At 45.9% G+C, this 24,420-nt stretch overlaps 1 long non-coding RNA gene and 1 pseudogene across 1 annotated transcript; one reads left to right on the plus strand and one right to left on the minus strand.

Annotated features, from left to right (window-relative positions):
• Window positions 1-16: 16 nt before the first annotated feature.
• On the minus strand, window positions 17-5,802 carry LOC109247677 (uncharacterized). The gene is made up of 3 exons (XR_008420308.1): window positions 5,451-5,802; window positions 4,575-4,739; window positions 17-431 (listed from the first exon to the last, which is right to left on the minus strand). It is a non-coding gene; the product is annotated as an uncharacterized LOC109247677 (long non-coding RNA).
• A 48-nt stretch (window positions 5,803-5,850) lies between these two features.
• On the plus strand, window positions 5,851-16,346 carry LOC109247994 (malignant T-cell-amplified sequence 1-like; annotated as a pseudogene).
• Window positions 16,347-24,420: the final 8,074 nt, after the last annotated feature.

The raw sequence follows: 24,420 nt of genomic DNA on the forward strand, positions 1-24,420 counted from the left end.
AATAAATAAATAAATAAATAAATAAATAAATAAATAAAATTCACTTACTGGACTCAAGAGCCCTTTTCCCTATCCCAGTGCTTTTTATTCATGTACAAATTAACTAGAACTCGCCTGAGTACACCCACTCGCTCCAGAGCTGCTGGGTCACATCTGTGCCCAGGCATCCGCCCCTAGAGGATCTATCCCCTATCCTCCCAGGCATGGGGAAGAGACATCTCATTTAGGGCGAGTGTTGAGCTTTTTCCAGAGGCACACCGCTCGGTGAGGTCACTGAAGAGTTCTGGAAGGGTCCTCGATTGAAAATTTGGTGGCAGTTCTTCTTTGGCAGGTCCCCGGGGTTGAGGTGCAATCCTGTGGCCTCCGCCTTCTTGATGATCATAGTCCTGGCACATAACAGTGCTCCCCAAGTAGTGTTTCTCCTCTCTTGCCTGCAAGGGAGTTACGAAAAAAGGAATTGCAGGGAAATTTCAGAAGAGACTGCTATGTATAGCCAAGGTGAGGGTCGGGAGTGTTTTGTGGGTGAGGCAGATTTGAAGCTGAGGCCTGACCAGAACTTTTGGGATCCTGAGTCCTCACGTGAGGGCCATCATTATTTTCTACTGCATGTGCTGCACGTGCCGGTTTCCAGGCTGCCTGCTGTTGGGAGGGCAGTTTTGAGCTTGTATGTAACACAGATCCGTTAGTGGTGTGGCCTGGAGCCCTGGCTGGAAAGGATCCTGAGGTCAAGGTCAGGCCCAGTAGAACACAGTCCTACTTATTAGGCATCTGTAATAGTTATAGTTCCTAGTACTGCCTTCACTGTTGCTCCCTTTTGTACTAAGATGATGTTAAAGGACTCTGTGGCAGAGCTTAACATAACCTGGTTACAACAGAAGCTTCTGAGTCAGAGAGCTCTCTTATCACCCTGCATATATCTGGGTATGGTGTATTTACAAGCACATATATTTATAGCCACTGCAGTTGTGCTTGGGATTTGCACCCTGACCCAGGCATTAATTTATTTAAAAGAATATCTTGGGGCGCCTGGGTGGCGCAGTCGGTTAAGCGTCCGACTTCAGCCAGGTCACGATCTCGCGGTCCGTGAGTTCGAGCCCCGCGTCGGGCTCTGGGCTGATGGCTCGGAGCCTGGAGCCTGTTTCCGATTCTGTGTCTCCCTCTCTCTCTCTGTCCCTCTCCCGTTCATGCTCTGTCTCTCTCTGTCCCAAAAATAAATAAAAAACGTTGAAAAAAAAATTAAAAAAAAAAAAAAGAATATCTTAACATTTTCAAAGAATTGAGCATTTTAATTTTTTTTTTTAATGTGTATTTATTTGAGAACATGTGCATGAGTGGTGGAGGAGCAGAGAGAGAGGGGGGCGGAGAGAGAGAACCCCAAGCAGGCTCCATACTGTCAGTGGGGAGTCCAATGCAGGGCTCAATCCCATGTACTGTGAGATCATGACCTGAGCCGACACCAAGGGTCAGATGCTCAACCAACTGAGCCACCCAGGAGCTCCAAGCTGAGCATCTTTAAATTCCCTATTTCTGTTACTTCTAATTGTATTGCATTATGGGCCAGAAATATAATATGTTCAATATTTGTCCTTTTATATTTACTAAATATATTTTTTTTTGTTTTTAAAATATAATCAAAGGTATTTCCATTTCTTTGACGCTGGCTTGGTTTCTAACCATTCACTTTGTTGAGACATTCTTTTGGGTATATACATACAGATCAGTTATGTTTTCATTGTTTTGTATGCTTTTGTGTTTTTTTTAAAACCATTTTGGGCCCTTCATTCTCTCTTAATACATTTCTTTCCAAGCCTCCCATGCTCAATAGATTCTATGATTTACTGTTTCTCAGTTAAGATTGCTTTCAGCTCTAGATACCAGAAAATCTGACACACAGTAGTATGAACAAGCAAGGAGAGGAGATGAGGTCAAAAAGGTAGGCAGGAGTCAGGTTATCTGGTTACCTAAGCTTTTATTTTATTGCAGTGAGAAGCCAGTGAGAGGGTTATAAATGGGGATAGGAGGGAATGGAGGGGGAGTGGGGTGTCTGTGGGGGGTGGGGGTTGGGGTTAACATATATCATGGTTTTCTTTTTTTTTTTAAGTTTGTTTATTTAATTTTGAGAGAGAGAGAGAGAAAGAGCAAGCTTGCACATGGGAGAGGCAGAGAGGGAGGGAGGGAGAGAATCCCAAGCAGGCTCCATGCTGTCAGCACACAGCTTGATGTGGGTTTCAATTCAACAAATCATGAGATCATGACCTGAACCAAAATCAAGAGTCAGCTACTTAACCGACTGAGCCACCCAGGCACCCGTTTTTCATGTTTTAAAAGAAAATTTTTTTAATGTTTCTTTATTTCTGAGAGAGAGAGAGAGAGAGAGAGAGAGCATGAGCAGGGGCGGAACAGAGAGAGGGAGACACAGAATCCAGAATGAGAGAGAGAGAGAGAGAGAGAGAGAGAGAGAGAGAGAGAGCGCGGCGCGCATGAGCAGGGGCAGAGCAGAGAGAGGGAGACACAGAATCCAAAGCAGGCTCCAGGCTCCGAGCTGTCAGCACAGAGCCGGACGCCGGGCTCGAACTCACGAGCTGCGAGATCATGACCTGAGCCAAAGTCGGACGCTTAACTGACTGAGCCACCCAGGCACCCCTTCATGTTTTTTTATGGAGCACTGTGGATGCTGACTGGAGAATGGACCGCAGGAGAGTATAGAGGGAAGCAGGAAGCTAGTTCGGAAGACAGTGTTTGCAGAAGATCAGTAAGAGAGGACAGTGGCTGAAACTGGTTGTAGAAATGGATGCAATGAGAAGAGGCTGCAATCAGGATGCATGTCAAGAGGACTTGTTGGAGGACTGCATGTGGTGGGGTGGGAAGGGAAAGAGAGTCAGTGATGGCTCCTGAGTGCTCCCCTCAGAAAAGAAGACCCAGGCCTAGGGGTTCTCAGCAGATAGATGGTATTCAAAGCTGGGAGCCTCTGTAGGTTTGCTCTGAGAAGAGAGGGCCCACAAGAAAGAGAAAGGGGCTGAGGGTCCCAGAGATCTGAAGGAGGAGGAGGAGGAATAAAAGGAAGATAGAGTAAGATGGGAGGGAATCGGGGGCGGGGGGGGGGGGGGGGGGGCTTGAGAATCCAGAGGAAAGAAGTGCTCAATCGTGTTTCAAATGCAGCTATAAGACTGAGAGAACAAAAACTGCATCTTGAATTTAGCAAAATGGAAAACATTGGTGACATCATGAAAGCAAAGTGGTGTGGAGGAAAGCCGGAATGGAATGGGTTCAGGAGAGGAGAGGAGAGGTACCTAAATGGAGCAGAGGAAAATGGGAAATGGAGAGGACTCTGGGGTCAAAGGAGGTCTGTGTTAATGCACAACATTAGGGCACCTTTGTATGCTGATGTTGGCAAGGGATCATTACTGACACAGGACTGCAGAACTCTGGGGTCATAAGCTGAAAGGACTTCTCAGCGCCAAGTTTACTTGAAGTTATAGCTTTAATCTTTAAAGTCTTTAAAATCAGTGGGCTTTGGGGGCACCTGGGTGACTTAGTCGGTTAAGCATCTGACTTCAGCTCAGGTCACGATTTCACGGTTCACGGGTTTGAGCCCCACATCGGGCTCTCTGCTGTCAGCACAGAGCACTCTTCAGATCCTCTATCCCCCTCCCCCACTTGCGCGCACTCTCTCTCTCTCTCAAAATAAATAAACTTTAAAAAATATATTTAAAAAATAAAATAAATGGGATTTTTGCCATTTAGTTCATAATACAGGCATACCCACAGAATATATCCCCCAATTAATGTTTTCCTGGAAGAATGTTTTCATTTTCAATACATAGCATAGAAGTTATTTCCCTCTCAACATTTTTAGCTGATATGTATATAAAGTTTATATTGAGTCTTTAAAAAAATACATTTTATTAAATTTTTTAAAATCTTTTTTTTTGAGAGAGAGACAGAGTGTGAGCAGGGGAGGGGCAGAGAGAGAAGGAGACGCAGAATCCGAAGCAGCCTCCAGGCCCTGAGCTGTCAGCACAGAGCCCGACGCGGGGCTCAAACTCACAAACAGTGAGATCATGACCTGAGCCGAAGTCGGACGTTCAACCGACTGAGCCACCCAGGCGCCCCCCCAAAAATACATTTTAAACGGCTTCAGAAAAAGTTCCACGTTGCTTCCAAATACAACCTGCAGGCCCATCACACTTTGGAGTGTTGGCAAGATGTACAACATCTGATGTTATTGGTCTACAAGTAGCCACTGCTAGTGCACACAAAGCACCTGTATGCCAATGACTATTTTTTTAATTTAATTTTTAAGTAAACTCTACTCCCAACGTGGGGCTCTAACTCCTGAGCCCGAGATCGAGGGGCTCTAGCGACTGAGCCAGCCAGATGCCACAAAATTGGTCGGGTTTTTTGATGGGACTTGCTATGCCTTATAATTTTTTCTGTTTAAAATAATGGGAAATAAGTTATCCTTAGGGTCTCTTCTTAGAGAAAGTCTGACATTTCAGGCATAGATTATGAACCATCGCTAATGGCATAGGACTTTCCAGCCTTGTCTTAGTTTTAAGTTTTCAATTACTTACCTTGGAAATGACTTCATTTCTTCCAAATCTTGTAGAATTGATGCTCCAGAAAGTCCTACCATGGATAGTTTGCCGTTTTGCATCCTCCCTGCACAGAATTGGAGCTGTGCATAAATTAGCTGGAGATGTGTGTCGTGACCTCATAATTGGAGTTAATCAGAAAAACTAAATAGAAAAATGACATAAGAAAATTATCACTACAACTCCCAACAGCGACAGATTGTTTTAATTATTCTGTCTTCTGAAAGGATATTTAAAAAGGGATATTTAGGGGCCCCTGGGTGGCTCAGTCCGTTAAGCCACTGACTCTTGATTTGGGCTCAGGTCCTGATCTCACGATCCCTGAGATTGAGCAGGAATCTGCAGCTTTGCACTGACAGCATGGAGCCTGCTTAGGATTCTCTCCCCCCATCCCCCCCCCCTCCCCCGCCCCTCTGCTAGGCGTGCTCTCAAATAAATATATATATAAAAAAAAAAGAGGGGTGCCTGGGTGGCTCAGTCCCTCAGGTGTGGGGCTCTGGATTTCAGCTCAGGTCACGATCTCAGGTTTGCGTCTAGTTCTGCGCTGAGTGCCCGGAGCCTGCTTGGGATTCTCTCTCTCTCCGCCCCTCCCTTGCTCATGCTCGCTCTCTTTCAAAATACGTATATAAATTAAAAAAAAAAAAAAGAAGATATTTATAAGGGGTTCCAAAGGAGCCCCTCCACAAACCTCCCTGACGTTTTGGGAAGGATGAACGGGAGCTTCTGGTCCAGCTGGCCAGTGTGAATTAGGCCAAGAGGTCCGAAATAAAATAATCAGCCACTTGGGACTCCCCACCTGGGAGTCAGGGAAGTGGCTTGGGCGTGGTCCCCCAAGGGGGTTAGGAGGTCACTGACCTGCGCGCCGGAGGTGCCTATGTGTGTGCAGCAAGGGACTGCACTGGACAGTCCCTCTAAGAGGCCTGACAAGGTATTGGGAGTTCAACCAGCCGGGGGTCCAGGAGGCGTTGTGCAGGCAACCACACGACCAGCGGTCCATAAGGACGATTATGGGAACCCGGAGAGGCAGAGGTGATGACGGGAACCGTGGCTTCGAAAAGACAAGTTCCAGGTTTCCAGGTACCGGTATTTCTATTTTAACCGATGAGTTTCCGTTTCAAATACCGGCTTAGGAGCTTCCGCATGTGTTCTAAACCGCCTCCCCAACCGCCAGGCCTGAGCGAGCCGCTAGCCACCCCCCCCCCTACCGGCGGCACTGCGCATGTCCGAGGGGGCGTGGCAAGTGGGGGCGTGGCGAATGGGGGCGGAGCGAGGCAGCGGGAAGGGCGGGACGCGCTGGGTTCCTGGAGGCCAGGTTGTACCCCTGGCCAGCTCGCCTCAGGCTTCCGGAGGTGTGGCACTTGCTGGCCTGCGAGAAATCCAGCTTTGGCCGCAACAAATCGCGCCATCGGAAATTCGTGAAGATGCTCTATCACGATCACATCTCGAGTCAGGCTGTCCCGGGCCCGCCGGGCTGCGCTGGGTCTCTGGGGGGCGGGGCTCTCGGGAGACCAACGCTCCCTTGAGCGAGGCGGGACGGCCGTTGGTACTCCGGGGGGCGGGGCGGAAGGCGGGGCCTCTCTTCCCCAAGAGGAGACTGAGGCTGCTTGCTGGGCTGAAGGCCTACAACTCCCAGGACGTGCTGGACGTTGGGTGCTCCTTGAGGTTCAGGGTCTTCTGCTTAGATTTTGTGGGTCTGACATTTTGCTTACTCCATTCCCGTTCCAATGTGCTGCAGTAATTGTTTCGTAGGAGCCATTTGGTTGTTTCTGTATCTTGCAGTGTTTTTAGGGATCCCACCCTCACTACATAAGTCACTATGTACAATAAAAAATACAATAGCTACCTACTTGTAGTTGTCACGTCTGTCTTCTCCAATGGAGCTGTGAAGAATCCTAGTTACTTGTAGCTTCTTTCATTCTCATACACCTGGGGCCGCTTACAAACTGGGCATTCCATCTTTGGTCTCATTGACCTTATCCTTTTAATCTATTTTGTGATTTTAATTTTTTTAATCGTTTTTATTTTATTTTTTGAGAGACAGAGACAGAGTACTAGTTGGGGAGGAGCAGAGAGAGAAGGAGACACAGAATCCGAAGCAGGCTCCAGGCTCTGAGCTGTCAGCACAGAGTCTGACGCGGGGCTCGAACCCACGAACCCCGAGATCATGACCTGAGCTGAAGTCAGACACCTAATCGACTGAGCCCCCGGGGCGCCCCTCATTTATCTTGAAATATACTTTGCTAATACAGTGGACACTGACAGGCATTTTTTTTTTTAATTTATTGGGGTACCTGGGTGGCTCAGTCGGTTAAGTACCAGACTCTTGATTTCAGGTCAGGTCATGATCTCACAGGTGGTGGGTTCCAGCCCCACGTTGGGCTCTGTGCTGACAGTGCAGAGCCTGCCTGGGATTTTCTCTCTCCCTCTCTCTCTGTCCCTCCCCTCCCCAAAATAAATAAATAAACTAAAAAAAGTAACTTTGTTGCTGAAAAATTCTATTGCCAAGTACTTGTCCTTATGAAAAGAAAAAGGAGAGCTTAAATATATTTGTTGAAAACAAACTGCTTGTTTTCTTGTCCTGTTCCCCCAGATATTTTGCGCAGTTATATCACTTAAGAAAAGAGCGATATTCTATGGAACAAATATGATCTATTTTAAATATTGGAGTTCCACAGAATATTTCATTTTGAAATGGGGTGTGGAAAAAAAAAGGTGACCATCTTTGAATTCAAATCCTAAGATTTGTTCAGCGTCAACAGTCTGTGAATCACTGGGCATTAGCAATAGGCCACGTATTGTATAAAGTGGTACTTTTTTTTTTCTTTCGGGGAAGTACTATATAAATGAAATATGCACATTATGTTTAAATATCAGGAAACTCGGGGCGCCTGGGTGGCTCAGTCGGTTAAGCGTCTGACTTCGGCTTAGGTCATGATCTCGCGGTTGGTGAGTTCAAGCCCCGCGCCGGGCTCTGTGCTGACAGCTCAGAGCCTGGAGCCTGTTTCCGGATTCTGTGTCTCCCTCTGTCTCTGACCCTCCCCCGTTCATGCTCTGTCTCTCTCTGTCTCAAAAATAAATAAACGTTTAAAATTTTTTTTTTAAATATCAGGAAACTCAAATCCCATATTGAAAAGAATATATATTGAACAGAATCCTATTTACCTATTTACCTCCTTATCCTCCTCTCCTTCCTCCCCCTCCTCCTCTTCCTCCCCCTTCTTTTTAATTTTATTTTTAATTTTTATTTTTTTTTAACATTTATTTATTTTTGAGACAGAGAGAGCATGAACAGGGGAGGGTCAGAGAAAGAGGGAGACAAAGAATCTGAAACAGGCTCCAGGCTCTGAGCTGTCAGCACAGAGCTTGACACGGGGCTGGAACCCGCGGACCGCGAGATCATGACCTGAGCCAAAGTCGGACGCTTAACTGAGCCACCCAGGCGCCCCTTAATTTCAGAGTATGGGAGGAGGGGAGAGGGGCAGAGGGTGGGAGAGAGAGAGAGAGAGAGTCTTAAGCAGGCTCCACACTCAACACGGAGCCCGAGGCAGGGCTCAATCCCACAACCCTGGGATCACTACCTGTGCGGAGATCAAGAGTTGGACACTCAACTGACTGAGCCACCCAGGCGCCGCCACAAGCACGCATTCTTAACCTTCACTATGTCTAAGGTTTAAGTCTTGAGGGTTTTCCTTTTTTTTTTTTTTTTTTTTTAAAGACACTAACCCTTACATAGCACTTTTGTTTTGTTTTGTTTTTTTTAATTTTTTTTAACGTTTATTTATTTTTGAGACAGAGAGAGACAGAGCATGAACGGGGGAGGGTCAGAGAGAGGGAGACACAGAATCTGAAACAGGCTCCGGGCTCTGAGCTGTCAGCACAGGGGCCCGATGCGGGGCTCGAACTCACAGACCGCGAGATCGTGACCTGAGCCGAAGTCGGCGCTCAACCGACTGAGCCACCCAGGCGCCCCGAGGGTTTTCTTTTTTTAAACACAACTTAATTTTTCACATATACTAGTTTAGAACTTTGACTCCCTTCAATAAGAAGCTTGGAGGGGATGCCTGGCTGGCTCAGACAGCGGAGAGTGCAACCCTTGATCTCAGGGTTGTGGGTTTGAGCCCCATGTTGGAGGTAGAGGTTATTTAAAAAAATAAAATAAAATAAAAACAGATTTCGGATTTTTAAAAATCTGGTGAGTTATTCTGTAGTGTTTCAGTTAACAGAGACTTTGAAAATAGCGTTATTGAAGAAGGGGGACACTGTTCTTATGCACTGTGGGGTTTTGTTTTGTTCTTTTAATCTCAAATGATCTTCCAAAAATAAGGGCAGGAACAACTGAAGTTTGTTTTGTGCATCGTTTTATGTTAACCTTTATTGAATTTACAATAGGGCATCAGGAATTTAATCTCAATCTCCTAATTTTTATAGATTAAATCTAAGGTTTAAGCTTCATTAGAATGGCAGAAATACTGCTTATCATGGGTAAATAAAAAATAAATGTAAACATTCCCAACTCTTCCCGTTTAAGAATTATCTTTCTGGGGGTGCCTGGCTGGCTCAGTCCGTGGAGCACACGACTGTTGATCTTGGGGTGGTGTGTAGAGATTACTTAAAAATTAAAAAAGATAAATAAAAATATCTTTCCAGATGCTGATTTGCTTAGCCAAAGTTATGTTGTGGTTCAAGACTTTGCAGATAGCTCTGTTTCACAGAGAGAATATGAACATGGTTTTTGAAAAGGAGAACATTGATCCAACTTTGTGATTAAAAAAATGATTTGTTGATTTGTTTGTTTGTCTGTTTATTTGTTTGTTAGGGGAGGGAGAAAGAGAGAATCCCAAGCAGGGATCTCACCAACCATGACATCTTGACCTGAGCCAAAATCAAGAGTCTGACGCTAGGGGCAGCTGGGTGGCTCAGTCGGTTAAGCGTCTGACTTCAGCTCAGGTCATGATCTCACAGTTCATGGGTTTGAGCCCCGCGTGGAGCCTGCTTCAGATGCTGTGTCTCCCTCTCTCTCTGCCCCTCCCCTGTTTGCACTCTGTCTCTCTCTCTCGAAAATAAATAGTTATTAAACAAAGAAAAAAGGAGTCTGACGCTTAACCAACAGAGCCACTCGGGCGCCCCCAGAACTTTGTGATTTTTTAATAATAATCAGGACTGGGGTGCCTGGATGGCTCAGATGGCTGAACATCCGACTTGGGCTCAGATCATGATCTCGCGATTCATGAGTTGGAGCCCCCTGTGCTGTTAGCACAGAACCTGCTTTGGATCCTCTGTTCCCCCTTTCTCTGCCCCTTCCCCACTTGTTTTCTCTCTCTCTCTCTCTCAAAATAAATAAGCAAACATTAAAAAAATTAATCAGGACTATTGGCTTCAGAGGCCGTTGGGGAAGATGATGACTCTTCACCGTAAAAAATACAAAATTTAAAATTGTATTCGTTTATGTTCATGCTTGCTTTCAGATTTCTTAATGCTCAAAGGGCAAGGTGTTCCTTCAGGCTTGTATGATAGTATTTCTTTGATCAGCATCTGCTAGGATCTGCTCTGGGTTTGGGCCCATCCTGTGACTGCAGCAGGGCCTGCCATCTGGTGACAGCTCATAGTTGATTTCTTTCTGTTCTTATGAGCACAGGTTGTGGGTTACCACCTAGTAACACGGGCCGGGATGGCCAAGGACCAGGGATAATGGGATCACTGGGTAGGTAGGATTGTACTGTTACTAAGGCACATGATGACAACCTTTTCAGATAATTATAAAAAGAAATCCTCGGGGCACCTTGGTGGCTCAGTCAGTTGAGCGTCCGACTTTGGCTCAGGTCATGATCTCACAGTTTGTGAGTTCGAGCCCCGTGTCAGGCTCTGTGCTGACAGCTCAGATCCTGGAGCCTGCTTCGGATTCTGTGTCTCCTTCTCTCTCTGCCCCTCCCCCACTTGTGCTCTGTCTCTCTATGTCTCTCAAAAAAAATAAATAAATGTAAAAAAAAAATTTTTTTTAATAAATAAAAAATAAAGAAATCCTCATATCATCCTTACCAGTGCTGTTCTTTGCTTTCATTAGGAACCTCACAATTCTCGAGTGTGAAATGGTTTAATAACCTTTTGGGAGTGGTAAGTGATTAAATAAGCTATTAGTCGAAGTGCCTTCTTAACAAAGTAAGAAACCAACAAATCGAAGCGACAGGGACATTATTCTTTAAAATGTCAGAGAATCTTGATGCAATGTCCAGCATTCTGAATGACCAAACCGGCTTTATGTGGAACTCGGGGCCAGCGGGTGTGGCCTGTATTATCTCAGCACAGATCAGGCAACCATTACAGATATGCGGACAGACAGGTGTAACTTCACACGCCAGAGGCTCCCGGGACTGCTGTACGGAAGGACAGTCCGAGCCTGGCCCTTCCTGTAGGATGAGCTCTCTTTCCCTCCAATTTTCCCTGGGACCTCCCAGCTTTTGTTGTTATTATAACTTCATATAAAACTTCCTATAACTTCATCCCAATTCTCTGCTCGTGGAGTAGCCGAAGCCTTGCAGTGAATTCCGGTCTCGCCATTCCTTCAACACTGGCCACAGTTTTCCAAATTTTGCTCTGCCTACTATATTCCTCTTCAATGCACTCCCGAAGTTGAGGAAACGATACATTCTATAGATCACTTCCAGTTCCAGAACAAAGGTTATTTACAAGGGGCAACAATGGGTGGTTTGGAACAAGGATAAAAGGAAGTATTTTGTTTCTGTTTTTTAGAGTTTTACCAAATGTTCAATTGTATTCTTAGAAAGCAGAATTAAAATTAGAAGGAAAAAAAAAGGCACAACCGACTCTTTGCTGTCCCTTCAAGCCCAATCCTACAGACGTGCCTCTCTTTCTCCTGCTCCCTCAATTCTGCACAGACGTCATGTCAGTGCTGCGACCCTGGACTGATTGAACTCACCTGCTGACACACCTGCCTCCCCAACTAGACCTTGAGCATCTGCTTTTGCTCGTCTTTCCCACCTGTGTCCAAAACGTGGCCTGGCTCACTGCAGTCACAGATGTAGTTAAGGAGCCAGTCGCTTTTTTTTTTTTTTTTTTAAAGTTTACTTATTTATTTTGAGAGAGAAGGAGAGAGCGTGGGAGAGAGGGAATCCCAAGCAGGTTCCTCCCTATCGGCACAGAGCCTGAGCCGGGGCTTGATCTCACTAACCGTGAGATCATGATCGGAGCCGAAATCGAGAGTCGGATGCTCAACTGACAGAGCCACACAGGCGCCCCAGGAGTCAGTCACTTCTATATCAAGGCCACGGTCTAGTTAGAGAATTGTAACCTCTCATGTTCCCTCTTTGCAGGCATAGCCTTCTTGGAGACTGGGACACGTAAGTACAAATGTTGGAAAGGAACTGATTTTCCTATCGGTCCCCGACCCAGTGCAATGATCACCGAGACATGGGGTGATGACCGGAGCTCAGAGCCTCGGGCAACTTTCAGATGCATTTAGAAGTCTCAGTCCAAGTGGAGACACCTTTCTATCTACTGGAAACAAGTTTTTAATTTGGGAGAAAGAGAAAGGCCCTATTGACATGCATATCACAAGATGTTTCATGAATAGAAGTAGAACTATAGATGAGTAGAAGAGAGAGACATCCCAGGGACAAGGGCTCTATCAACTCAGTCTGTCACCCCCCCTCAGAAAGCTCAGTCTTATCTTTTCTCCCAAATCCCACTCATTGATTGAGCCCATCTAGTGGCGTCTCTGATATCCTTACTGACCTCTCTTCCCATAGGCAATTTTCTCCAGTCCATGCCCTTCTTGTTCTAAAGTCCACTTGGGCTTCTGAGACCCTTCTGCCACATTAACCCCAGGTTTGTACCCCCAGAAAAGAGCAGAGAGTTTTCATTTTTTTTTTTTAATTTTTTTTTAACCTTTATTTATTTTTGAGACAGAGAGAGACAGAGCATGAACGGGGGAGGGTCAGAGAGAGAGAGGGAGACACAGAATCGGAAGCAGGCTCCAGGCTCCGGGCCATCAGCCCAGAGCCCGATGCGGGGCTCGAACCCACGGACCGCGAGATCGTGACCTGAGCCGAAGTCGGACGCTCAACCGACTGAGCCACCCAGGCGCCCCGAGCAGAGAGTTTTCAAATGGCCTCGAGGACAAGCCAGCTGAACCCTGCTTTGGAGGGAGCGACTTGGAGCAGGGAACAACAATCACCTGAGGCCTTCAGGCCTTAGGGTAAAAGCCCAGAACTTGGCAGTGGAGCAGATCTCTGACGGTGAATGCACCCATTCAACTTTAGACACGAGGAGACTCAGCCCAGAGAGGCCAGGTGACTTGCCCACCGTCACACAGCCTGCACATGACCTTGCAGCCAGGAGTAAAGTGCCCTCCACACTCCATAGCTCGGTGTGCTTGTCTTCTTCAGCCCCTTTACCTTCTAGGGAATATTCTGAGAGTGTCTCTGAAGATGCAGACAAATGTCTGCTTTGGGTAAAAAGCCATTGGATGAGTGAGGGCTGTCTGGATGGCTCAGTCGGTTAAGTATCTGACTCTTGGTTTCGGCTCAGGTCATCTCACGGTTTGTGAGTTCTAGCCCCGAGTTGGGCTCCATGCCGACAGTATGGAGCCTGCCTGGGATTCTCTTTCTCTCCCTCTCTCTCTGCCACTCCCCTGCTCTTTCTTTCTCCCTCCCTGTCTCTCTCCAAATAAATACATAAACTTTTAAAAAGCCATTGGGTGATTTAAACATAGGTTTAAAAGTTACTGTTTTGGTAAGGTAGGAAACTGCAGTATTTAAATTAAAAGCCAATGTTATGGTTTTAGTTCCAAATAGACTAAGATTGACTGGTAAACTGTTTATTGCAGACAATTGTAAGAATAAAAGCTAAGGATGGGGGGAGGCTGGGCGGTTCAGTCAGTTGAGCCTCCAACTTTGGCTCAGGTCATGATCTCATGGTTCCGGAGTTTGAGCCCCACATCCTACTCACTGCTGTCAGTGTAAAGCCCGCTTTGGATCCTCTGTCCCCCTCTCTCTCTGCCCCTTCCCTGCTCATGCTTTCTCTCAAGAATAAATGAAATATATTTTTTTAAAAGCCTAAAAGATAAGGACTAAAGAGTCTTGACATTAATTTATATTTTCCCATGGGGCGCCTGGGTGGCTCAGTCGGTTAAGCATCCAACCTCAGCTCAGGTCATGATCTCATGGTTCATGAGTTTGAGCCCCACATTGGGTGAGCTCGAGCCCCGCTCTCAGCTCTGAGCTCTCTCTCCCTCTCTCTCTGAACCTCATTGGATTCTCTCTCTCTCTTTCTCTCTCTGCCCCTTGCTCATTCATGCTCTCTAAAAATGGTATGTTCCTTAATTTTACATTCATTATAGTCTAAAACTGGGGCCTATCTGTGTATTTCTATGTCTCTCTATGTCGCTTTGGGATGTGTGTCCCTATTTGGTAGATGACAATTCTCTTCCAGCACACATACTTTCTTTCCTTTGGAGAAGTTATGACATTTGTTCCTACTAATGTAAGCAAAGAAATAATGTTTCGGTGGGTTGGGGCCTCTGTGATGTGCCAAAGAAGAGAGGTAGTTGGCTTCGAGGGCTGGCCCCTGGCTTTCTGGGCTCCTGCTTTGCTTGGACACCTGGGAAACCCTCATTCACTCTTTACCAAGTAGCAGGGGACCTAGAGGAGTGGTGGGAGCAGACCTAGTTGATGCCCTCCATGCAATTCTCTCCACTTACATCATAAGCATGGGTTACCCTCAAAGATCTCCAAAATTCTGGGTTTTTCTGATTCCTTTAGTTTTCCTAGGCTTCTTGCCAAGGATGCCACAAACTAAATCAGTCTACCAAAAGATTTTATAGAGGGGCACCTGGGTGATTCAGTCAGTTGAGCGACTGACTCTTGATTTTGGCTCAGGTCATGATCTCGCGGTTTGTGAGATCGAGCCCCATGTTGGGCTCTGGGCTGATAGCGCACAGCCTGCTTGGAATTCTCTCTCTCCTTCTCTCTCTCTGCCCCTCCCCTGCTCGTGCTCTCCCTCTCTTTCTCTCTCTCAAAATAAACATTAAAAAAATTAAGCGTGCCTGGGTGGCTCAGTTGGTTAAGCGTCCGACTTTGGCTCAGGTCATGATCTCACAGTTCATGAGTTCAAGCCCTGAATCGGCTCTGTGTTGACAGCTCAGAGCCTGGAACCTGCTTTGGATTTTGTGCCTCCTTCTTTCTGTGCCCTCCCCCCACTCATGCTCTCGCTCTCTCTCTCAAAAATAAATAAAAATTAAATTAAAAAAATAAACATTAAAAAATTAAACAAAAGAAATAAATAATTAAACAAAAAACCTTCTCAGTCCCTGAGATATCTATTGGTGAGAAAATATTTTATTTTTTAAATTAAATTTTATTGTAATGTTTTTAAAATTTATTCTTGAGTGGGGGGGGAGACACAGAATCCAAAACAGGCTCCAGGCTCTGAGCTGTCAGCACAGAGCCCGATGCGGGGCTTGGACTCACACAGACCGTGAGATCATGACCTGAGCCGAAGCCGGACGCTCAACCGACTGAGCCACCCAGGCGCCCCGGATGCCCATAACTGTCAACCAGACTCCTCTGAGCCTGCAGAAACGGCCCATCCGTCCTTGTTAAGAGCAAGTGCTATCTTTCCATTCTCTTCCTACAACTAGAACCATTGATCTAGGCCTTCTTTTTCCTCAAGCCTCGCCCTCTGAGCCACCGGCTCTGGGAAGAAATTGGTAGCCCCAAACGACCCAGCAAAAGGGCCACCCAAGTCAGAGGTGCGGAAGAAGTCAGTATTTGTTAGAGCCATAAAGTGCGGCTGGCTGTCTCCCTTTCCCGATAACGACAACAGCACCTATTGTCACTGACGGCTTTCCCCGGAGTAAGGGGATCTGCCCGACCCTACCTAACTCAATTTTTCCCGTTCTGGGCTCTTCCCCATCGTCGCTCTCTTCACCTAGGAACGTGTTCAAGAAATGTGATGAAAAAGAAAATGTGTCTAACTGCATCCAGTTGAAAACCTCAATTATTAAGAGTATTAAGAACCAGTCGATAGAACAATTTCCAGGTAGAGAACCATGGCTTAATCATATAATGCCTAAGAAAGATCCTGTCAGAATAGTGCCATGAACCTAGAGAAATCCTTGCAGTAAATGGATTTAGAGAAATCCTTGCAGTAAAACTTACTATTTTTTAGACAAAGGGAAGGACCTTTTTATCCAACCCTAAGGTTACTCCACAAATATCCTTTTATCCTGGTGCCCCAGCAAGTTGATAAAGGAGTCATCACATTTTTACTCAGTCGAGCAAACATGTGTCCAGGCTTAACTTCTCCTGGAGCCAAGCTTTACCCTGTTGCAGTACGTACGATCGTTGCAATCATGCCGGAAGGAAATCAGCATTTTCTGTGTGTGGGAATCATGAAGATATCTGCAGAAGATATTGAGTAAGTCAAGAAAGCAATTAGCATTAAAAACATCCATTATTGGGGCGCCTGGGTGGCGCAGTCGGTTAAGCGTCCGACTTCAGCCAGGTCACGATCTCGCGGTCCGTGAGTTCGAGCCCCGCGTCAGGCTCTGGGCTGACGGCTCGGAGCCTGGAGCCTGTTTCCGATTCTGTGTCTCCCTCTCTCTCTCTGCCCCTCCCCCGTTCATGCTCCGTCTCTCTCTGTCCCAAAAATAAATAAAAAACGTTGAAAAAAAATTAAAAAAAAAAAATCCATTATTTAAGTGACGGTCTGTGGCTTATGAAAATATATAAATGAGCCTCAAAAGAAATACACTTGGACAAAATGTGGATAATAGTGCTCGATCTTGTGTTTTTGTTGGTGTGTCACTGCATGAAGCCAATACTTCTGTGGTTATGCTCAGTAAATTCAGTGGATACTAAAAAAAAAAGAAAAGAAGAAAAAAGAAAAAGAAAAAGAAAAGCAGCGTTTGTTATCACCTTGCTTGGAGACAATGCAAACAGCTCTGTCTACAAGACAAGGTCACTTTCCTTAAGACCTGTACCTTGGGGGCGCCTGAGTGGCTCAGTCGGTTAAGCATCTCACTTCGGCTGGGGTCACGAGCTCACGGCTTGTGAGTTTGAGCCCCACGTCGGGGCTCTACGCCGACACCTCAGAGCCTGGAACCTGCTTCGGATTCTGTCTCCCTCTGTCTCTGCCCTCTCCTGCTCACGCTGTCTCTCTCTCTCAAAAATAAATAAACATTAAAAAATTTTTAAAAAACAACAACCCATACCTGTCTCCTCTACTAGCCCCCGGGCTATAACTCCCCCAGAAGACCTGCATGACCAACTGGGAGAAGACATGTGGGAGTGAGTTCTCGGGATGCTTGACCCATGGCCAGACCACAAAGATGGGGAGCTCTCCTGAAATCCAAGATTTAACGCCCTGGCAAGTGCCCTAGGAGATGGTGTGACCTCAATACCTGGATGGCTCCTAGAAGCATGGAGAAGGTCATGACCCAGGCTAAGTGAATTGACACGCCAGAATGGCCGACAGTGGAGGCAGTGGGACAAGGTGCCATATGGAGCTCGTGGCACTTGCCAGAGCAAGGGCCATAATGAAGGCCTCTGGGGTTCTGGAGCCAAAAATGCAGACGGCAACTTCCCTGGAGCCTCATCCAGCAGGGGCCCAAGATGACAGTGGTGGAGGAAAACATTCTCAGGTGGGGGATATGCCCGGTCATCCACCTGGCGGAGAAGGCAGAGTGGACGAGGGTTAGAATTCACACTGACCTACGGCACCGGGGAATGGCCTGGCTGGCCGGTGAGGGGCCTGGAAGGTTGGGGATGAGGAGATGCGAAGTGGATGGGTGACTGGGAGACTATGCGGGTGGGTGTATCATGTTAATGCCCGCCAGACAGCATCCATCATGGAAGGGCTAACCGACGAAGACAGCTGACGTTGGCCAGCCTCGGTTGTTGGCCACCCCGGGACCGGCACAACTGACACATGAATAAGTGTGGCCAAAAAATAAATAAATACATAAAAGTGGCCACCGTCGTAGAGATGGAGCTTGTCAGCATGGACTGACGACTTGGGAAGGCTGATTTAGCTGCTGTCATCACTGAGTGCCCGCCCTGCCTGTCAGACGCCAGTACTGGGCCACCTGCAAGGCATCATCCCCGAGAACTCCGGCCAGTCGGCCACTTGACAGGAAGTTGAGAGTTTTCATAGGAATGGGCATCCTGGGTCTGAGTTTGCTTTCCTCCCTGCAGGCCCTCGGGCAGCACCACTCTCTGGGGCTCCTGGAGCCTCTGGCCCATTGGCATGGGGTGCCACAGAGCACAGCACCAGACCAGAAGACAACCCCCCCCCCCCCACCGTATATTGAAGGAAGTGCAGGAATGTGTTCATGACTGGGGTGGGGTGTCGTCTGGCTGAGTCACACATGGTACTTCCAGAGGCTGCCTGGTGGAGGGGGTGTTGGGATGGTCTGCGGAGGGGGTGAAGTCCCAGCTTGGAAAGTGTGCTCTGTAAAGATGGGCACAGTCTTCTGATTCCACAGTATACGCTCAGTACTGAAAATAGTCTGGATGCTGTCTGCAATCCAGCAATTTGAAAGCTAGAGCAACCTGGTCAGCTTTTCTCTGAACATCATAACAGCATTTAAAGAGTCTCCCTCATCCCGCCATGAGAAAGAATGAAATCCCGCCATTTGCCAACAATGTGGATGCAACTGGAGGGTATTATGCTGAGTGAAATAAGTCAGTCAGAGAAAGACAGATGGCATATGTTTTCACTCATAACGCGGAACTTGAGAAACTTAACAGAAGACCAGAGGGAAAGCGAAGGGGAAAAAAATAGTTTCTAACAGAGCAGGAGGGAGGCAAACCATAAGAGACTCTCAAATACAGGGAACAAACTGAGGGTTGATGGAGGGGGTGGGGGAGAGGGGAGAATGGGAGATGGGCATTGAGGAGGGCACTTGTTGGGATGAGCACTGGGTGCTGTATGTAAGCGATGAATCACGGGAATCTACCCCCAAAACCAAGAGCACATTGTACACACTGTATGTTAGCCAATTTGACAATAAATTATATAAAAAAAAAAAGTCTCCCTCATCCCAAATACTGACACAATGGGTCATATGTTGTTTTGGAGGGGTGCCTATTGGGGAGGCGTGGAGGGTGTGTGTGTGTGTGTGTGTGTGTGTGTGTGTGTGTGTGTGTGTTAAAAGCAAGGAAGAGGCAGGGTTGTAGGTTTCATGTTTAGCAGCTATAAAGTCTAGTTCCAGCTACTGCTCTCGAAGACTGCACAGTCAGTGCTGCTGACCTCAGCACAGTGTCCCCTCAAGTCTCAAGGTTTGGGGGACAATTCAAGTGAATACATTGCCCTAAGACGTTCTAAATGAGGGAGCCCGAGCCTGAGGCATCGTTAGAAACATCACAGTGTGGGGGTGGGGGAGCCCCTGGGTGGCTCGGTTGAGTCATGACTTCGGCTCAGGTCATGATCTCACGGCCTGTGAGTTCGAGCCCCGCATCGGGCTCTGTGCTGACAGCTCAGAGCTTGGAACCTGCTTCGGAATCTGTGTCTCCCTCTCTCTCTCTGTCCCTCCCCTGTTCGTGCGTGCTCTCTCTTTCTCTCTCTCTCAAAAATAAATAAACATTAAAAAAAATGGAAAAAAAAAGGGAACACCACAGTGGGTGCAAACGATACAGTCAGACATCTGTTTAGAAAGGTTCTGGAAATAAGTGGAGACAACCTACATAAGGCTGCTTCAGGTCCGCCACCTTTTGAGGATTTGGGGACAACGACGCATGATGGAAACATGCTTTCTGTGTTCAGTTACTGACGACTCTTAGGACCGTTGCCACTGAATCGTCTCCATGGTGTAGGGCAGATGTTTTCAAAATATGTTTCCTCAGGGGCCCTGGAGTAGCTTCACTTTCATCTGCTTCATATGAACAGGGGGCAAAGCAGATTTTGTTCCAGGACTGACAACACCCCGAAGCCATGGGGGGAGGGAGGGATGAACACGAAAGAAATGCTCAAACCAGTGTCATAGTAAAATGATTCTACAGAGAAATGGTGGAAGGAATTCATTGCTTCACGTAGCAGGGCTCCCCTGCTCCCGTGTTACATGTTTGTATAAAAGAAAAGAAATCTGCTTCTAGAATAGATTTTGCAACTCAAAACTTGGATTTTAACAGGCTGGAGTTTTGTTTTTTTTTTTTTTTTTGAATGTATTGACCCCTAAAGAGATTATTTATTTATTTATTTTTGCCTGGAGTAACTTCACTTGAAATTGATGTCTATTTCTGGGAGGGGTGGGAATTAACCAGCACACTCTGGAGTGTAGACCATCTTCCCTTTGCAGAGGGCTCAAACTGGCCATTCTGATGTAGGAGTACTATAACGCCAGAATGTAGCCTGCAGAGAAATACATTTTGTTTAAAAACAAGAAAAACAACAAAAAAACCTCCCTTCATTGAAATCCTTTTCTGTTTAGTAGAAACTTCCCAGGGCCACAAAGGCTTAGCCTTCGGGGCTGCAAATCAGACTCCAATGCTACCAGAGATGGGGAGGCGGGAACTGCCTTCAGGCCTGGGGACAAACCTCTCAGGAGACCTGAAATTCAGGGAGGGCCCGTCCAAGGAAGTCAAATTCATTCAGTCAGCACAAATAGTACTATGCATTTTAATCTTTGAAGCTTTAAAAATAATACATTTAATTTCTTGAAATTTCTGAAGAGGTCATAACATATATGCATGTTTCAAGAACCTAAAAATATAAAAAGACATGGTGATGGGCCTCCTACCACCTCCCTTTTTGCCCAGGACCCCTAACCTTCATAGTTAGCCCCTGTGGGTGTTTACGTATATGCAAGTAAATACACGCGCACACACATACACGCATGCATATAGGATATATATATTTCTCCTTCACCCCTCTCCCATTTAAAAGTACAGGTGGCAGAGCTCCTGGGTGGCTTAATGGGTTAAGCATCTGACTCTTGATTTCGGCTCAGGTCATGATTTCACGATTTGTGAGACTGAGCCCTGAGTTGGGCTCTGCACGGCAGTGGGGAGGCTGCTTGAGATTCTCTCTCTCCCTCTCTCTCTTTCTCTGCTCCTCTCTCCTTCTCTCTCTCTCTCTCTCAAAAGAGATAAATAAACATTAAAAATATACAAAAATGAAACTATATATGGTAGTGGCACCTGGGTGGCTCAGTTGATTGAGCATTGGAGTCTTGATTTCCGATTAGATCATGATTCCAGGATCATGGAATTGAGCCCCATGTTGGGCTCCGTGCTGAGCATAGAGCCTGTTTGAGATTCTCCCTCTCTCTCTCTCTCTCTCCCTCCCTCTGCCTCTCTCCACCTCCCTTGCTCTCTCTCTCAAAAACAGTACAAATGTTAGTATACTAGGCACGGTGTTTTTTGTTGTTGTTTATTTATTTGTTTTTAAATGTTTATTTCTGAGAGAGAGAGACAGCGCAAGCAGGGGAGGGGCAGAGAAATCAAGGGAGACAGAGAATCTAAGGCAGACTCCAGGCTCCGGGCTCCAAGCTGTCAGCACAGAGCCCGATGCAGGCCTTGAACCCACAAACTGTGAGATCATGACCTGAGCTGAAGTCTGTCACTTAAGGGACTGAACCACCCAGGTGCCCCTCTACATCGAGCTTTATGTTGCCTCTCTGTATAAGAAGGAAAACGAAGCTACCATTAAATGGATGTCTCTTAGGGGGCAACATATATTTCTAAGCAGTGAAAATGTCATGGAGTCTCCTGAGAAAGCAGATGAGTAACCAAAGCATGGATTTCACTAGAACGGGGTGTGGGGGGGGTGTCAACAAACTTTTTCTGTAAGGATCAGATAGTGAATGTTTTAGGTTTCATGAGCCATATGGTCTCTGTCACAATTTCTCGACTCTGCCCTTGTAGTGTAAAAGCATCCACAGACAAAAAGTAAATGAACGGGCATGACCTGTTCGAATAAAACCACTTTAAAAATGAACAGGGGGCTAGATCTGGCCTGTGAGCCATAGATTCCCAACCTTTCGATGAGAGAAGCAATGTGAAATGCTGTGCTGTGTGTTTCATGTAATCAGCTACCGCCCAACATGCACATCTGTGTTGTACATTTCACATAACGTTGTTGGGGGCGGGGGGAAGCTGAGTGATCAGCAGTTATACTTCATGGAGAGAAGCAATAATTGTATTGTGCATCGGGTGCTACATGCCCCCTGATGTGGGAAGAAAGGTGTGTTAACAGCTATTTATTTTTCAGAGATAAACTTACCACGTTGTGCTCTGTTTTCTTTATATAACCTGCTGAGGGGAATGAAGTTAGGTGCATTACTTTCTCATGTAACATAGATCTTTGTGGATGTGTAATTCTTTCTTTGACCGTCTTGCTCTAATTCCACCTCCCCCCACCATGGTTATTACTTTTCTTTTTTTATTTTTATTTTTTTACGTTTATTTATTTTTGACACAGAGAGAGAGCATGAACGGGGGAGGGGCAGAGAGGGAGGGAGACACAGAATCCGAAACAGGCTCCAGGCTCTAGGCTCTGAGCTGTCAGCACAGAGCCCCACGCGGGTCTCAAACTCACAGACCGCGAGATCATGACCTGAGCCAGAGTCGGACGCTTAACCGACTGAGCCACCCAGGCGCCCTGGTTATTACTTTTTAATTGTGTATTGAAGTTGGGGGTGTCTCACCATATCTTTTAATACTTAGCGTCTCAAAAATCTAGCACTGACTGTGTTGTCCTCTTGAGAAGGAGACCTGAGTTACTAGCAAGGGTATCTCACTTAGATGAAATTTACATATGTGTATATGTATGTATGTATATGTGTATGTATATATATTAACATATATTTCTATTAATATATATTTCTTAAAAATTTTTTTTCAATGTTTATTTATTTTTGAGAGACAGAGACAGAGTGTGAGCGGGGGAGGGGCAGAAAGAGAAGGAGACACAGAATCTGAAGCAAAATCCAGGCTCTGAGCGGTCAGCACAGAGCCCCTTGTGGGGCTTGAACTCACGAACCATGAGATCATGGCCTGAGCCTAAGTCGGACACTTAACCGACTGAGCCACCCAGGTGCCCCAATATATATTTCTAAATAGTGTGTTCATTTAACTTGCTTTGGTGAAAAACAAACAAAAGCCCCGAGTTTTCAGTACCTGTATCTCACAGAGAAAGGAAATTCACCTCTGTGGACTATATGTTTCCTGCAACCTGGTTGGACTGAAAAAGCTGAATTAGTTATAATTTTATCTTTCCTAGAGACAAAACTTTTAGGTATGTAGACCATACTTTTTAATATATTCTCCTTGCAGAAGTGAATCATTTGGGAAAGCATTTGGCTACATATTAAAAAACCCAACTAGGGTGGATGGTCCAAAAGAGGTTAATTTTTATCACTTAACAAGGTGTCCAGGAGACTCAAAAACCAAGCCCCTTCTTTCCTTTAGTCGTGCCATTCTTATAATGTGGTTACCATCTTCATGCTCGCACCTCATGGTTACAAGATGGCTGCTGCATCATCAGCCTCATAATTGTGTCCCAAGAAGGGAGAAGTGCCAAGGACACAAAACGTTTTCCAACCAAGTCTGTTCTTTTCAATTAGGAAAACAGCAGTGTTCTGGAAGCTCCACGCAGAAGCCCTCTACAATTTATCTCTTATACCAGAACTGTGTTATATGGCCAGCTCTAGCTGAGAAGCAAGTTGAGAATTCTGGACACAGTGCTACCCTGAATAAAAATTTGGTTTAGTTAGTAAGGAAAATGATGACAATGGATACTTTATGGGCACCATGTAGTGTTTGTCATGATATCTTTGCTAAAACGGTGATCATTGGATCTAAAGTTTGTGTATATAGTTCTGGCCCCTTTAAAGCAATGTAAAGAAAAAGGAGACGATCTAGACGGGGGCAACTTAAATCATGGAAAGGGGAGGGGATTGTCTGCCATGACCTTCAAAGGGCACTGGGTTTGGAGCCTGAAGTTCTAGCCTTCTAAGGCAATTCTTTCGCTTACAGTCTGTGTGATATTGGTTGCATCAGACTCTCTTAGCCTGTTTTTCTTGATGGTAAATTGGGCACAGAGTGTTAGAGAGAAAGGGAGATAGAGACATTGCGTAAGCAACTGTGAATGGTAACAATGGTTGCATCTTGCATAGAAAAACAAGACATCTTTATGGCATATTCTTCATGTAGTCTCTATTGAAGGGTGGTTAAATATGATTTACCAGGAGTTTCTAATTTCCCCAGGGGAAGTAACATTAACCTATTTAGAATATGTGCCGTAGGTAATCTGGAGGAAGAAAGTTGATTTTCCATGAGTTTTATCTCTCAGATATAAGAAATATACATCTATGTGGACTAACTACTTCATGAAACTTATTGGAACATAAACTAGAACCATCTATCCTATCTCCTGTAACTCTGGTGATGCTGAACTTGAAACTCTTGTGTTGGTGCTCCTCAAACATGACATGATGTTGAGTGATCTATTTATGTTTAGAGATGAGACTCCAGGTGGATCAGTATCAGTAATGAAGGTGGAGTTCCTCAGCTCAAGAAAGAAATCTGATTCTGGTGGCTTAGTCAGTCATTCACCAAATATCTACTGAGTGCCAAGTATGTGCCAGCCACTGGTCTAGATGTGGTTAGACAGAGTAAGAGAAAAAAGGTTCCCGTGTTCACAAAGCTTACATCCTACTGAAGGGGACCACGGTTGGATAGACCGAGGTGAGTAGATGGGAATATGCCAGCTAGATGATCCTTTCGGATGTTCAAAAACTTGTTTTCTGGATTTAAGCTATGATATTCACATTTTTCTCAATTTCTCAAAAATGCAATTAATCTGAACT

The sequence above is a fragment of the Panthera pardus genome, unplaced genomic scaffold (assembly GCF_024362965.1).
Source record: "Panthera pardus isolate Hobbes unplaced genomic scaffold, ASM2436296v1 HiC_scaffold_8, whole genome shotgun sequence".
NCBI classification, from domain to species: domain Eukaryota; kingdom Metazoa; phylum Chordata; class Mammalia; order Carnivora; family Felidae; genus Panthera; species Panthera pardus.